Below are 13,498 nucleotides of genomic sequence, written 5' to 3' on the forward strand. Positions count from 1 at the left end.
AACTCTGTGTCGCTCTTGTTATTATGGCATTATTTGGACAATGCTAAATTAAAAATAGGATTACTATTTTTTAAAAGTTTAATAAAAATAATTTTTAAACAAAATCGCTTGTTAGTTTCATTAGCAGCTGCACCGTGTGGTCTGTTGGCACGGAGCACAGTGCCCTGGGCACGGTTATCTGATTTGGCCGAAGGCGTTCTCACGATGGTTTAGCCGACAGAGTAGAGTCCCTAGACTGACTCTTTCTACTGGTTTCTTCTTGTTTTAAATTCTCCACTGAATCTGTCACAATATTGCTTCTGTTTTACGTTTCTGGGTTTTTGGCTTCAGAGGATGTGGGTCCCAGCTCCTCGACCGGGGGTCAAACCCGCACGCCCGCATGGGAAGGGACGGGCACACACTTCACTTGCCCCTCAACGTTTGAACAGTTGAGAGTAACCCTCTTGGCAGATGATTCATCTACAATCTCAACCTAGAAAATGCATCATCATGCCAGAAGGTGCGTCCACGTGCCCGAGTTCACCACCGGCTTAGCAAGGCTCAGAAAGCAGTCACTGGGGCTGAATCAGGGACTCGATCATGTTTCAGTTAATGGTTATGGAATCTGAGGACTCACTGGAAAGAGTCTTGTTAAAAAAGCCAGTGGAAAGACGCTTCCTCCTAGGATTCTGCACTTTTAATAGTCACCCCAGTTGATCCAGGAGCCAGGGAAATTGAAGGCCATGCTTTAATAGGTTTGGACTGAGCAGAAGAACTTGCTGGAAAAGTGTAAACCAAACACCTGAGAATTATTCACACATTGTGACTCAAGAGTGGCATGAAAAGTCTGGCGGAGTTTTACAGCTTAATTCGTAGGTTTGAAAGGGAAAGTGTTAGTGGCTCAGTCCTATCGACTCTTTGTGATCCATGGACTGTGGCCCCAGGCCCCTCTGTCCGTGGGGTTCTCCAGGAAGAACACTGGAGTGGGGTGCCATGCTCTCCTCCAGGGGCTTTTCCCCACCCAAGGATCGAGCCCCGGTCTCCCGCACTGCAGGCGGATTCTTTACTGTCTGGGCCACCTTGGAAGCCCAAATTCACAGGTTTGGGGAAGCCACTTTCTGACCCACGTGCAAATGAGGGAGTTCGACGGTCTCCTTCCTTCAGGACTTGCTGGGCCCCCTTAGGCAGCGAGTCTGCGCTCCGCAGGCTGTGGTTTCTGCGCTGACAGCACAGCGGCATCACTCCAGCCCCTCACTCCCTTAGATGCTGGTTCTTAACTTACTGAAAAGAAAACACCCCCTCAAAAGCGGGCATTTTGCCTTAGACCTTGGGCCAGGTTCTCCTTCCTTCATCGGGGAATGATGCTGGTGGACCTCTGCCCATCAAAGGATAGAGCGTGAGTCTGAGATCGTTTTAGCTGGGCAGAGAATGCCCTATTAAACTTGAATTATATTCAAGAACATTGGTGCTCTTTTAAGTTATTCTTCAATCTTTTTGAATAATTGAAGCTCACTTTGCAGCTATCTGGCTGCAACACTTTTTACCACAGTTAAGTATCTGTTTTTAATGAAAAGAGGGATAACTTCAAGTTGGTTTTTTTTTTTAATTATTTGTTGTTTATTTCTGGCTGTGCTGGGTCTTCACTGCTGCCCACGCTCTGGGTGTCCTGTATGGGCTCCTGGGGCCAGTGGCTTCTCTTGCTGGTGACCCCAGGCTCTAGAGCAGGCAGGCTCAGGCATTTGGCGCGCGGGCTTCAATGCCCTGGAGCAAGTGGCATCTTCCCAGACCCAGGGTCGAACCCATGTCCCCTGCATTCTTAACCACTGAACCACAAGGGAAATCCAAGTTTTGGGTTTTATATACCTGTATCTTCAAATATTTAAGCACTTTCAATAGATAGCTGCCATTTTCTCCCACCTGTGGGGAGACCGTAATTCACAGGAAGGGCTTCCCCTGTGGCTCAGTGGCAGAGAACCTGCCTGCCAATGCAGGAGGCCCAGGTTTGATCCCTGGCTGGGAAGATCCCCTGGAAGAGGAGATGGTAGTCCACTTCAGCAGTCTTGCCTGGGAAGTCCCATGAACCAAGGAACCTGGCAGGGTTGCAAAGGAGCTGGACATGACTTAGCGACTAGATAACAACAAATACGCAGGACATCCATTTGATTCTCTGCGAGAGTATGGCTGTGTGGCTGAGATGGCAAATTATGGGCTAAAGGATTCTGCAGAGCATGCTTGGTTGGAGAAAGGATTCAAGAGGATGAGTGTATACTTATGCAGCAAAAATAAATCAGATATTTCTATGAGCCGGATCTTATTCCGAGCTGGTGTTGGGGATATTGCTGCTGCTTGTTGCTAATAGAGTTGTACAGACTAAATCAGTGGTTCCTAAAATAAGTCCGTGTATATAGAAAAATTTACACTGTTTCATGGCAGGATGAGGAAAAAAACATGAGAAAACCTATAACACTATAACATATGTAATTTTAAATCATAATCATTTATGTTGTATTTTTCCTTTATTGTTAAAAACATTCTCTTCCATAAAATGATGATGGTAGGATGTTATTGTTTTGGTGAATGTTTCCATGTCCTTATTGAATGAATCAGTAAATTGACAATATTATATCAGTCCCAATCAATTTTTCAAATTGGTGTGAAAAATCCTAAAAATCATGTACCTCTGGATTAAGTTTTTTAAATGTTAATAAAATAGGTGACTTTTTTAATTAAATAGACTCACATCAGGAACACTGCATTTTTTTAATCGTGTCACTTTTTATTTTGTATTGGGGTACAGCCAACTAACAATGTAACAGTTTCAGGTGAGCATGAACGGGCCCAGCCACTCATGCAGGTGTGTCCACTCTCCCCCCAACTCCCCTCCCGTCCAGCTGCCACATACCCCTGAGCAGAGCTCCCTGTGCTGCACAGTGGGTCCTCGCTGGTCATCCGTTTTAATCCATTTTAAATGCAGCAGTGTGTCCAGGCCCATCCCAAGCTCCCTGACTGTGCCTCTCCCATGGCAACCATAAAAGGACATTGCACTTTAAGGATCTGTGAGCCACTCAGAGAAATCTGGTCTTCAGAAAACCTGATTATGTATCAGCTCATTTGCTAAGAGATGGAAGAAAGAAGAATCAAAGTCAGGCGGAAGGCTCACAAGGGTGCTGGGCCCTGCTCCTTGTTTCATAAACTCTTTATTCCTCTCACCCCAAAATGCCAAGCTTTCAGGTGTTTTTGGCTTCCATTTGTTCCTAATTCATGTATTCTGCTTCATGGCCTTTTCTCCAGTGCTATTTTTACTGTTTGATTTTAGTAAACAAGAATGTACTTTTCAAGGGCTTCTTTCAAAGGTTCCCGTCTGGACTGGTGTCTCTGGCTGTTTGGCAAATTGCCTCCAACTTTAGCCGCTGACAGCAGCACCTATTTATTTCTCTGCAGTTTCCGTGGTTCAGGCAGGCTGGGCTGGGTCCCGCATGGGGATTCAGTCTGTGTCAGCCAGCGCTGTGGTTTCATCTGAAGTCTCAGCTGGGGAATGATCCACTTCCAGGCCTCCTCACTGGCTACCAGAAAGATTTAATGCCAAGTAGGTTGTTGGACAGACCTCATTGCATTCTCCCTGGGTATTGACTGGATGTCAGCCTCAGTTCCTTGTGGGCTTCTCCACTGTGGCAGCTGGTTTCCTCAGGGACAGCAATCAAGAATCTGTTAGGAAAGAGAAAGTTACTATCTTTTGTAACCTAATCACAGAAGTGAGCTCTCATCACCTTTGCTATAGTCTATTAACTAGAGGAATGGTAAAGAGTCTGCCTGCCAATGCAGGAGATGAAAGAGACACAGGTTTGATTCCTGGGTAGAGAAGATCCCCTGGAATAGGAAATGGTAACCTACTTCAGTATCTTGCCTTGAAAATTCCATGGACAGAGGAGCCTGGCAGGCTACAGTCCATGGGGTCACAAAGAATTGGACTTGACTGAGCACGCACACAGGCAAGGGACTAAGACCCCACAGGCTGCAAAGCACAATGGCATGTTAGTTACACGCAGGTCACAGTCAGCTCCAGACAAGGCGGTTACACAAGAGGGCAAGCACCAGGATGTGAAGCTCATTGTGTGTCATTTCAAAATCTGAGTACCATGCTCTATCTCATCTCCTTAATACTATTTTTCTTATAACATCTACTACTACAAAGATCATGGCATCTGGTCCCATCACTTCATGGGAAATAGATGGGGAAACAGTGGAAACAGTGTCAGACTTTATTTTTCTGGGCTCCAAAATCACTGCAGATGGTGACTGCAGCCATGAAATTAAAAGACGCTTACTCCTTGGAAGGAAAGTTATGACCAACCTAGATAGCATATTCAAAAGCAGAGACATTACTTTGCCAACAAAGGTTCGTCTAGTCAAGGCCATGGTTTTTCCTGTGGTCATGTATGGATGTGAGAGTTGGACTGTGAAGAAGGCTGAGCACCGAAGAATTGATGCTTTTGAACTGTGGTGTTGGAGAAGACTCCTGAGAGTCCCTTGGACTGCAAGGAGATCCAACCAGTCCATTCTGAAGGAGATCAGCCCTGGGATTTCTTTGGAAGGAATGATGCTAAAGCTGAAACTCCAGTCCTTTGGCCACCTCATGCGAAGAGTTGACTCATTGGAAAAGACTGATGCTGGGAGGGATTGGGGGCAGGAGGAGAAGGGGACGACAGAGGATGAGATGGCTGGATGGCGTCACTGACTTGATGGACGTGAGTCTGGGTGAACTCCGGGAGTTGGTGATGGACAGGGAGGCCTGGCGAGCTGCGATTCGTGGGGTCGCAGAGAGTCGGACGCGACTGAGCGACTGAGCTGCTCTGCTCTGCTCCCTACACGAGAGGTGGATGTGTAGATCGAGGTCATATCAAAACCAATCTCATCTGTAATCAATTTATCCTTTCTTCTAATAACAATTAATAAGTTCACAACATCAATCCATTAAGAGAAGATTTTAAGACTATGAAATTAAAACATATATATGCTTAAATGAACTGATGGTAGAAGAATCTATTGGTCATGCCTTTCACTATTGCATTCTTTCTACCATCATATACTTATCAGGGACTTGCTGCACAATAATAGTTTCTTGGAGTCCTTTATCTACTAAATCCCTTTAAAAAAATAAATGTGCATTTCAGAATACTGCCTTGATCTTCATTACTTTGTGACAGTTGAAATAAGGGACTCTTTAAGAAGTGGTCATCAGGCAAGTTCCACACTAATTTGCTATAAATTGTTAGGACAACATGTCAACTCTTGAGATTATAGACTTTTCATGTAGGTGCCTTAATCGTATGCACATTGCTTGTGTTAGAAGAAAGGACTATAGAATTTTAATGCAAGTGGTTAAACATGATCTTCCAAAGAGAACACTGTCACTCAGGGATGGTTAATTAGCTTTTATAAAAAGAAAGGTTAGTTAAACAAGTTAAACATCACTACAAGATGTAATTTATGAATTCTGGACTCTGATAATTACACCATTAGAATGTGTGTTTCCCTGTCGTGAGAGCATTTTCTGTAATTTTTGCTCTGTAATTCAAAATTTCTTCTAGGGATTAATTCAAGAATCAGAACACTGCAAGTGTTGAACATAAAGAAAATGCTGTGAAATAGCCAGATATTTGATTTACCATTTCTTCTGTGGCTGAACATGTGGTTTATTTTGTCCATGCATGGAAATTATTTAACTTAACAGCACAGTAAATGTTTAGAAAAACATGAATATTTGATCACAAAGTTATATTATTATTATAATATCATTTCTTTTCAAAATATATTGGCTTTAGCCTCTTGTAGAATTACTGATTTGAGACCAAATTAGGGGTAAATTCTCAGCATATGTCCCAAAGTAGAAAGAAGATATCAGTCATATTTTAGAGGTTAAAGCTAAAAAAAAAAAAAAAAAAGAACTTTGATTATTTAGAACTTTGGAACAATTAATACAATAATAATAATTTTTTATTTTATATTTCATTTTATTAATTTATTTTTGGCTTTGCAGGACCTTCGTTGCTATGCACAGGCTTTCTCTGGTTGCAGTGAGCAGGGCTCCTCCCTGAGCGGGGCTCCTCCCTGAGCGGGCCTCCTCCCTGAGCGGGGGCTCCTCCCTGAGCGGGGCCTCCTTCCTGAGCGGGGGCTCCTCCCTGAGCAGGGGCTCCTCCCTGAGCGGGGCTCCTCCCTGAGCAGGCCTCCTCCCTGAGCGGGGGCTCCTCCCTGAGCGGGGGCTCCTCCCTGAGCCGGCCTCCTGCCTGAGCGGGGCCTGTTCTCTGGTTGCCGTGCATGCTTCTCGATGCAGTGGCTTCTCTCGTGGAGCAGGCTCCAGGCGTGCGGCCCTCACTAGCTGCGGCAAAGAGGCTGCTCATTCTGGGGCCTTCTTGTTGCAGAGCGTGGTTCTCTAGGGCACTCAGGCATCAGACTTGCAGCCCACAGGCTCAATGCTCATGTCATGTGGGCTTGGTGGGACCTTCCTGGACCAGGATGGGATCTCTGCCGATGCACTGGCCGATGGATTTGTATCGGCTGCACCACCAGCAAAGTCCCTACATACTTTTTCTCTATAACATCTTTGTTGAATTTGTTCATATGGGAGCTTAGGCCCCCAACCAGGGATCAAAGCCTTACCTGCTATGTTGTGAAGTGAAGTCTTTACCACTAGACATCCAGGGAAGCCCCATCAACGTACTTTAATAATGAAGAACTGGTTCGCTGGAGATGGTTGGATGGCATCGCCAACTCCAGAGACATGAGTTTGAGCAAACTCCAGGAAATAGTGAGGACGGGGAACCGAGTCTATAAGGGATGTCATCTAGTGTTTCTCCTCTGACTTTCTTCACTCAGTATGACACTCTCTAGGCCCATCCATGTTGCTGCAAAAGGCATTATTTCATTCTTTCTAATGGCTGAGTAATATTCCAGTGTATATATATGCCACATCTTCTTTATCCACTCCTCTGTCGATGGGCATTCAGGTTTCTTCCATGTCTTGGCTATTGTAAACAATGCTGCAGTGAGCATAGGAGTGTATGTACGCTTTAGGATCATGTTTTCCTGTGGATATATGCCCGAGGTGGGACTGCAGGGTCATATGGTAGCTTTATTTTTATTTTTTTAAGGAACTTCCATACTGTCCTCCACAGTGGCTCTACCAATGTACATTCCCACCAACAGAGCAAGAGCATTCCCTTGTCTCCACACCTTCTCCAGCATTTATTGTTTGTGGATTTTTGACGATGGCCATTCTACCTGGTGTGAGGTGATATCTCATTGTAGTTTTGAGTTGCATTTCTCTAATATTGGTGACGTTGAACATCTTCTCACGTGCTTCTTGGCCAGCTGTGTGTCTTCTTTGGAGAAATGTCTATTTAGGTCTTCTGCCCATTTGTTGATTGGTTTGTTTGCTCCGAGGCTGTTAAGCATCATGTGCTGTTTGTAAATTTTAGAGACCCATCTCTTGTCGGTCACATCATCTGCAAATATTTTCTCCCAGTCTGTGGGCTGTCTTTTCAATTTGACTGGGTAAAGTAGCCTTTGTTAACTGAAAGGTATGCTAGGCTCAAGACTCACCATCAAAGACCCTTTTAAAAAATGTGTTTATTTGGCTGTGTCAAGTCTTAGCCACGGCAGTCAGGGCCCGCTGATGCAGCGCACCGGCACTCTATGGCACCCGAGCTCAGCTGCTCTGCAGCATGGGGGTTCTTAGTTCCCCAACCAGGGGTCAAACCTGCTTCCCCTGCCTTGGAAGATGGATTCTCAACCACTGGACAACCAGTCGGACATGGTTCAGTTCAGTTCAGTCTCTCAGTCATGTCGACTCTTTGCAACCCCAGCAGCAGCACACCAGGCCTCCCTGTCCATCACCAACTCCCAGAGTCCACCCAAACCCATGTCCATTGAGTTGATGATGCCATCCAACCATCTCATCCTCTGTCATCCCCTTCTCCTCCTGCCCTCAATCTTTCCCAGCATCAGGGTCTTTCCCAATGAGTCAGCTCTTCACATCAGGTGGCCGAAGTATTGGACTTTCAGCCTTAACATCAGTCCTTCCAATAAACACCCACAACTGATCTCCTTTAGGATGGACTGGTTGGATTTCCTGGCAGTTCAAGGGACTCTCAAGAGTCTTCTCCAACACCACAGTTTAAAAGCATCAGTTCTTCGGCGCTTAGCTTTCTTTATAGTCCAACTCTCACATCCATACATGACCACAGGAAAAACCATAGCTTTGACTAGACAGACCTTTGTTGGCAAAGTAATGTCTCTGCTTTTGAATATGCTGTCTAGGTTGGTCATAACTTGCCTTCCAAGGACTAAGTGTCTTTTAATGTCATTGCTGAAACTTGGCGACAAAACCATCAATGGCCAAGATGGAACTAGTGTAATGACTGAGAATTTGAGAGAGCTGTGTGCTGTGCTTATTAGATCAGTAGTGTCCAACTTTTGGGACCCTGTGGACTGTAGCCCACCAGGCTCCTCTGTCTATGGGATTCTCCAGGCAAGAATACTGTTGTGGGCTGCCATGCCCTCCTCTAGGGATCTTTCCAATCCAGGGATTAAACCCACCTCGCCCACATTTTGGGTGGATTCTTCACCATCTGAGCCACCAGGGAAGCCCTTCGAGAGCTTTAGGGCAGTGCAGCCTGGAACGTTTGTCATTCAGGCCGATTCATTGGAAAGCTCACAGAGTGGGGTGGAATTTGTACTGACTCCATGTACTTGCACATGTGAGGAATTTTAAAGAATCCAAAAATAAATTTGACACCACATTTGCCCTCATGATGACTAGACTAGCTTTTGTGAAATAAAAATTGAGTAATATGACATTGTGCAAGCAGAGAGGTGTGAACAAATGCTGTCAGCATGAATAGGAAGGAGACGATTGGAAATACGTCTTGTCAGGAAGGCTTCTTGGAAGGGAGTGAAGTTCAGCTTGGATTCAGTGAATGAAGAGCCTGTGAATTGCTCGGTGGCGGGGGGGCACTGCTCGCCACCCTCACCTACCACACTTGCCTGTTTAGGGTAAGTTTCGGGGCTGGGTACTGTGGCAGCCAGTCTGCAGGGTCCCAGTGTCTGGGTTCACACCCTCATTATGCCAGGTTTGGTGTGTGAGCAACAGAAGCCCAGGGAGGTGGTAGTGTGGGCTTCCTGGGGGCCACTGGTGATAAAGACCACGTCCTTCCAAAACAAGAGACACGAGAGAACAGGCCCGTCCCTGGGTCAGGACGATCCCCAGAGGAGGGCATGGCACACGTGCCCTCAACAGTGTTCTTGCCTGGAGAATCCCATGGACAGGGAAGCCTGGCGGGCTGCAGTCCATGGGGTCCCAAGAGTCAGACACGACTGGGTGACCGAGCACACACAGTCACACGCCACACCCGAGAGTGAGCTGGGGGAGACTCTGTCCTCGCTTTCCCTCTCACCGCCCCCTCTCAGCGTCTCCCTGCTTGTTCAAGCCAAGAGCTGCCCGAGTGAACCATGTCAGAGGTTCTGACCCCACCCCCACCCCTACCCCAGTCAAGCCTTTGGACGACCACAGAGCCAGTGACAGTTGGCTGCAGTTTTCTTAGAGACTCCAATCCAGAACCACCCAGCTCTGCTGTTCCTGGAGACCTGACCTCGGAAACTGCATGACTTAAATGTCTTTTTTTTTTCTTTTAGGTCACCAAGTTTGGGGTAAATGCCTACTACTAAACCAAGCACGGGCTTCCCAGGTGGCACTAGTGGTTAGGAACCACCTGCCAAAGCAGGAGACTAAGGAGACTTGAGTTCGATCCCTGGGTCGGGAAGATCCCCTGGAGGAGGGCATGGAAACCCACCCCAGGATTCTTGCCTGGAGAATCCCATGGACAGAGGAGCCTGGCTGCTACAGTCCAGGGGGTCACAAAAGAGTCAAACAGGACTGAAGCAACTTGGCACACATGCATGCAGATCAAGTACATCTTGGCTATAAAATAAAACTGATCAGAAAAATTAGAATTTCCTCTTCCTAAAACTCTTAAGGCACAAGGAAAGCTTGAGTAATATCTAGGAAAACCCACTTTTCGCTGCTAAGATCTGTTGTGAAGCTAATGCAATTGCTATCCACCTGAGCCAGAATGTCAGTGAATATTTGTGGGAAATTGTTTTAAAACAGAGCTGATACATGAGTAAAATTGAAGAACATTCAAGATTCTTCGGGTCCTCATATACTTTTCCAGGTTAATAATACCAGTAAATACCAATAAAGCAATAACAGCTCAATAATAACTACCATTTATTTAGACTTAGAATGTTGTATGAATAATACACTGTCTTATTTCTTCCTCAAATAATTCTATGAAGAAAGTGCCATCACTCACTCTTATTATTTATGTCAGGAAGGCAAACACGAGTCTGTGCAGTGTCTCTCAAACTGAAATTCATCTTCGAAATATTCCCTGAAAAGGCAGATTTGACTCACTCCACTTTGTAAGTGGAAAAAAAAAAAACCCGAGTCACAGAGAAGTCACTTTAAATAAATTTCTCAAGGATGCATTTATTTAATAAGCTGCTGAGCTGGAATTTGAATCCAAGAATCTATATAATCCAGAAATCTATATAACTGAAAATCTTACTTTCTTTCCACTGGGTCGTACACAGCAAAAGCAACTGATCGTCGATAAAGATGTTTGTTGAAATAAACATACATCACATTAAAAAAATAAAGGTAAAAATAAGATCATGGTGACACCTGCCTTATGCCAATCGTGTCTCTATGCAGGTGCATGGTCTTTGGAGTCTCAAGGACATGTGGGATAAAAATATTTTTGCGATTTCTCTCCCTGCTCTCATTTCTAGGTATTTTGGCATTTGGGATGGAGGGTGGGGGAGTCAAGAATTTTTCTCAAAATGACAGAAAACGGATCATTTGCATGGGGAATGCCAGCTGGGGAGAAGGGAACATACGCTTACATTCAGGAAAAGTTTCACGGGATGTAAAAAGAAACCATCTGCTTTTTCTTTTTGTTCTTGTTTAAGAACAGCTTGTGTTTGCAACTCACAATTTAAAACATGGTAATAACCTACAGGACTTTGTGAAGCATGAATCGTGCGGCTTTTTTTGTTTTTTGTTCCTCCTCATTTTCCCCTGCTTATTTTTTCCAACTCTGTTTGCAGAAAGCAGAATGCAAAGAAGATATTTGCATGTTGCAACTTGGATAATAAGATTCCTCTGATCACGGCCTGAGTCTGCCTTTTTCAAAGTGTTTCCTGGGCATTCCTGGATCCTGCAGTGAAATCCAGACACTATGAACCAAAGCCTTGCTCAACTTTGCTGTAAGAAACACCCTAGGCTGAGTCCGGGGCTCGGGGGAACCTCCTGCTCATCCCTGACAGGAAACATCCCTGGGACCTGGCTTTATCTGCTTGGGCACCTGGTAGGGACTTGGAAATCGTTTTTGAAAAAAAAATCAGTTTTATCTGTTTGCTCTTCTCATTAGCATTCATCTCAGTGGCTTTGACGTGCACCTTCACTCCCTCCTGAAGCCTTAACAACTCAGCTTCACTGCTGCTCAAGTGCAAACCAGCGCGTGAGCTTGCCTTTTACAGAAGGAAAGATGGAAGGGCTCATGGAGGTCCCAGTGGAAAGGCTCTGAAAGGTCTTTGGGGCTCAGCGATCAGGCGATATTAAGAAGTGGTTCAGGTCATTTACACTCTCTGAGTGATAATCATGAACCTCCAACTTACTAGCTCTGTGACCAAAGGAAGCTACCTCTCTGAATCTTAGTTGTTTTATTTTTTTATCTACAATGTGGGAATAATAATGTTACCCACCTGCAAAGGTTGTTATGAAGGTTCAGTGAACTGATTAGAACATGTGCAGGATGGTATTTTGAACACAGGAAGCTCCAGTGAAAGAACCAGGACCCATGGCAGGAAATTCCGCCTGAAACCATATCATGGTTTCCTGCAGTATATAACACTCTCACACATACACACAGTGAGGTGATATACAGGAATTTTTAAATATGTGCATATATATGGGGCTTCCCTGCTGGCTCAGAGGTTAAAGCGTCTGCCTGCAATGCGGGAGACCCAGGTTCGATTCCTTGGTGGGGAAGATCCCCTGGAGAGGAAATGGCAACCCACTCCAGTGCTCTTGCCTGGAGAATCCCATGGACGGAGGAGCCTGGTGGGCTACAGTCCGTGGCGCCGCAGAGTCAGACACGACTGAGCGACTTCACTTTCACTTTCATATATATGTAAGTGCTAGTCACAAAGTTGTGTCTGACTCTTTGCAAACCTGTGGGCTGTAGCCCACAGGCTCCTCTGTCTATGGAATTCTCTGGGCAAGAATACTGCAGTGGGTTGCCATTCCCTTCTCTAGGGGATTGTTCCAACCCAGGGATGGAACACAAATCTCCTGCATTAGCAGGCAGATTCTTTCCCATTTGAGCCACCACGGAAGCCCACATATATATGTATAAAATTACACATAAATGTATTAAACATCTCTCAAAGAAGATTATTAAACTTATCCCAGAGTTTCTCAACCTCTGCCCTGCTGAGATTTTGAGCCAGATAACTCTCTGTGGCAGGGCTTGTCTTATGCGCTGGATACCAACAGCCTCTCCTTCCCCTGTTATGATAACCAGAAATGCCTCCAGGTCAAGTGTCGCTTTGTCAAATGTGCCCTGGGAGTCAGAATCGCCTGATACAACCAACCTAACTGATCTTGACCAATGTGAAAATCACCAGTATATGTGACCCCTTTTGCTGTTATTTTTTAAAGTTTGTAGCCCCACTGTGAAGCATGCAGGAGTTTAGTCCTCAACCAGGGATCGAACCCCTGCCCCCTGCAGTGGAAGCTCAGAGTCTTAACCACTGGATGACCTCCAGGTCAAAATTATTGACCCTAATTTCTGATGCGAAAAAAAGCAAAAGATACACAAGGACTCACTGGACACCGCAGGAGGAAGATGTCTGTGGATCCCGTGTGTACTAAGGCTTCAGGACTCAGACTTCAGTCTTGGTGAATATCCCCAGTAAGTGCTGACGTGCTAAATTCATTTGAAAGGAATCATTGCACACTCACATACATTAAGCACTCAATTTCGTGTCTCTTTATATGGATCTCCTTTAAATTGAGATGTTGTCTTTTTTAAGAGCATGTGTGTGGATTTATCTATTTATGGCTGTGCTGGGTCTTTGCTGCTCAGCTCCGGATTTCTCTGGCTGCCGTGAGCAGGGGCTGGTCTTTGCTGCAGCACCCAGGCTTCGTGTTGTGGTGGCTTCCCTAATCTGAGCGCGGGCTCGAGGGCACATGGGCTTCCGCAGGCGTGGCTCGTGACCCCAGCAGCTGTGGCGTGACGGCCCTGGAGAGCAGGCTCCGAGGTTGCGGTCCTTTGTTGCTCAGGGGTAGCGGGGTCTTCCCAGGCCAGGGGTCAAATATGCCTGTCGGCAGCATCGGCAGGTTATTCCTTACCACTGTGCCACCAGGGACCCCAAGATGTCATCTCATCATTTGATG

At 45.7% G+C, this 13,498-nt stretch overlaps 1 non-coding gene across 1 annotated transcript; it reads left to right on the forward strand.

Annotated features, from left to right (window-relative positions):
* Positions 1–12,016: 12,016 nt before the first annotated feature.
* On the forward strand, positions 12,017–12,088 carry TRNAC-GCA. Its single transcript has one exon. It is a non-coding gene; the product is annotated as a tRNA-Cys (tRNA).
* Positions 12,089–13,498: the final 1,410 nt, after the last annotated feature.

The sequence above is a fragment of the Bison bison genome, unplaced genomic scaffold (genome assembly GCF_000754665.1).
Source record: "Bison bison bison isolate TAMUID 2011002044 unplaced genomic scaffold, Bison_UMD1.0 scf7180017863931, whole genome shotgun sequence".
Taxonomy (NCBI): domain Eukaryota; kingdom Metazoa; phylum Chordata; class Mammalia; order Artiodactyla; family Bovidae; genus Bison; species Bison bison.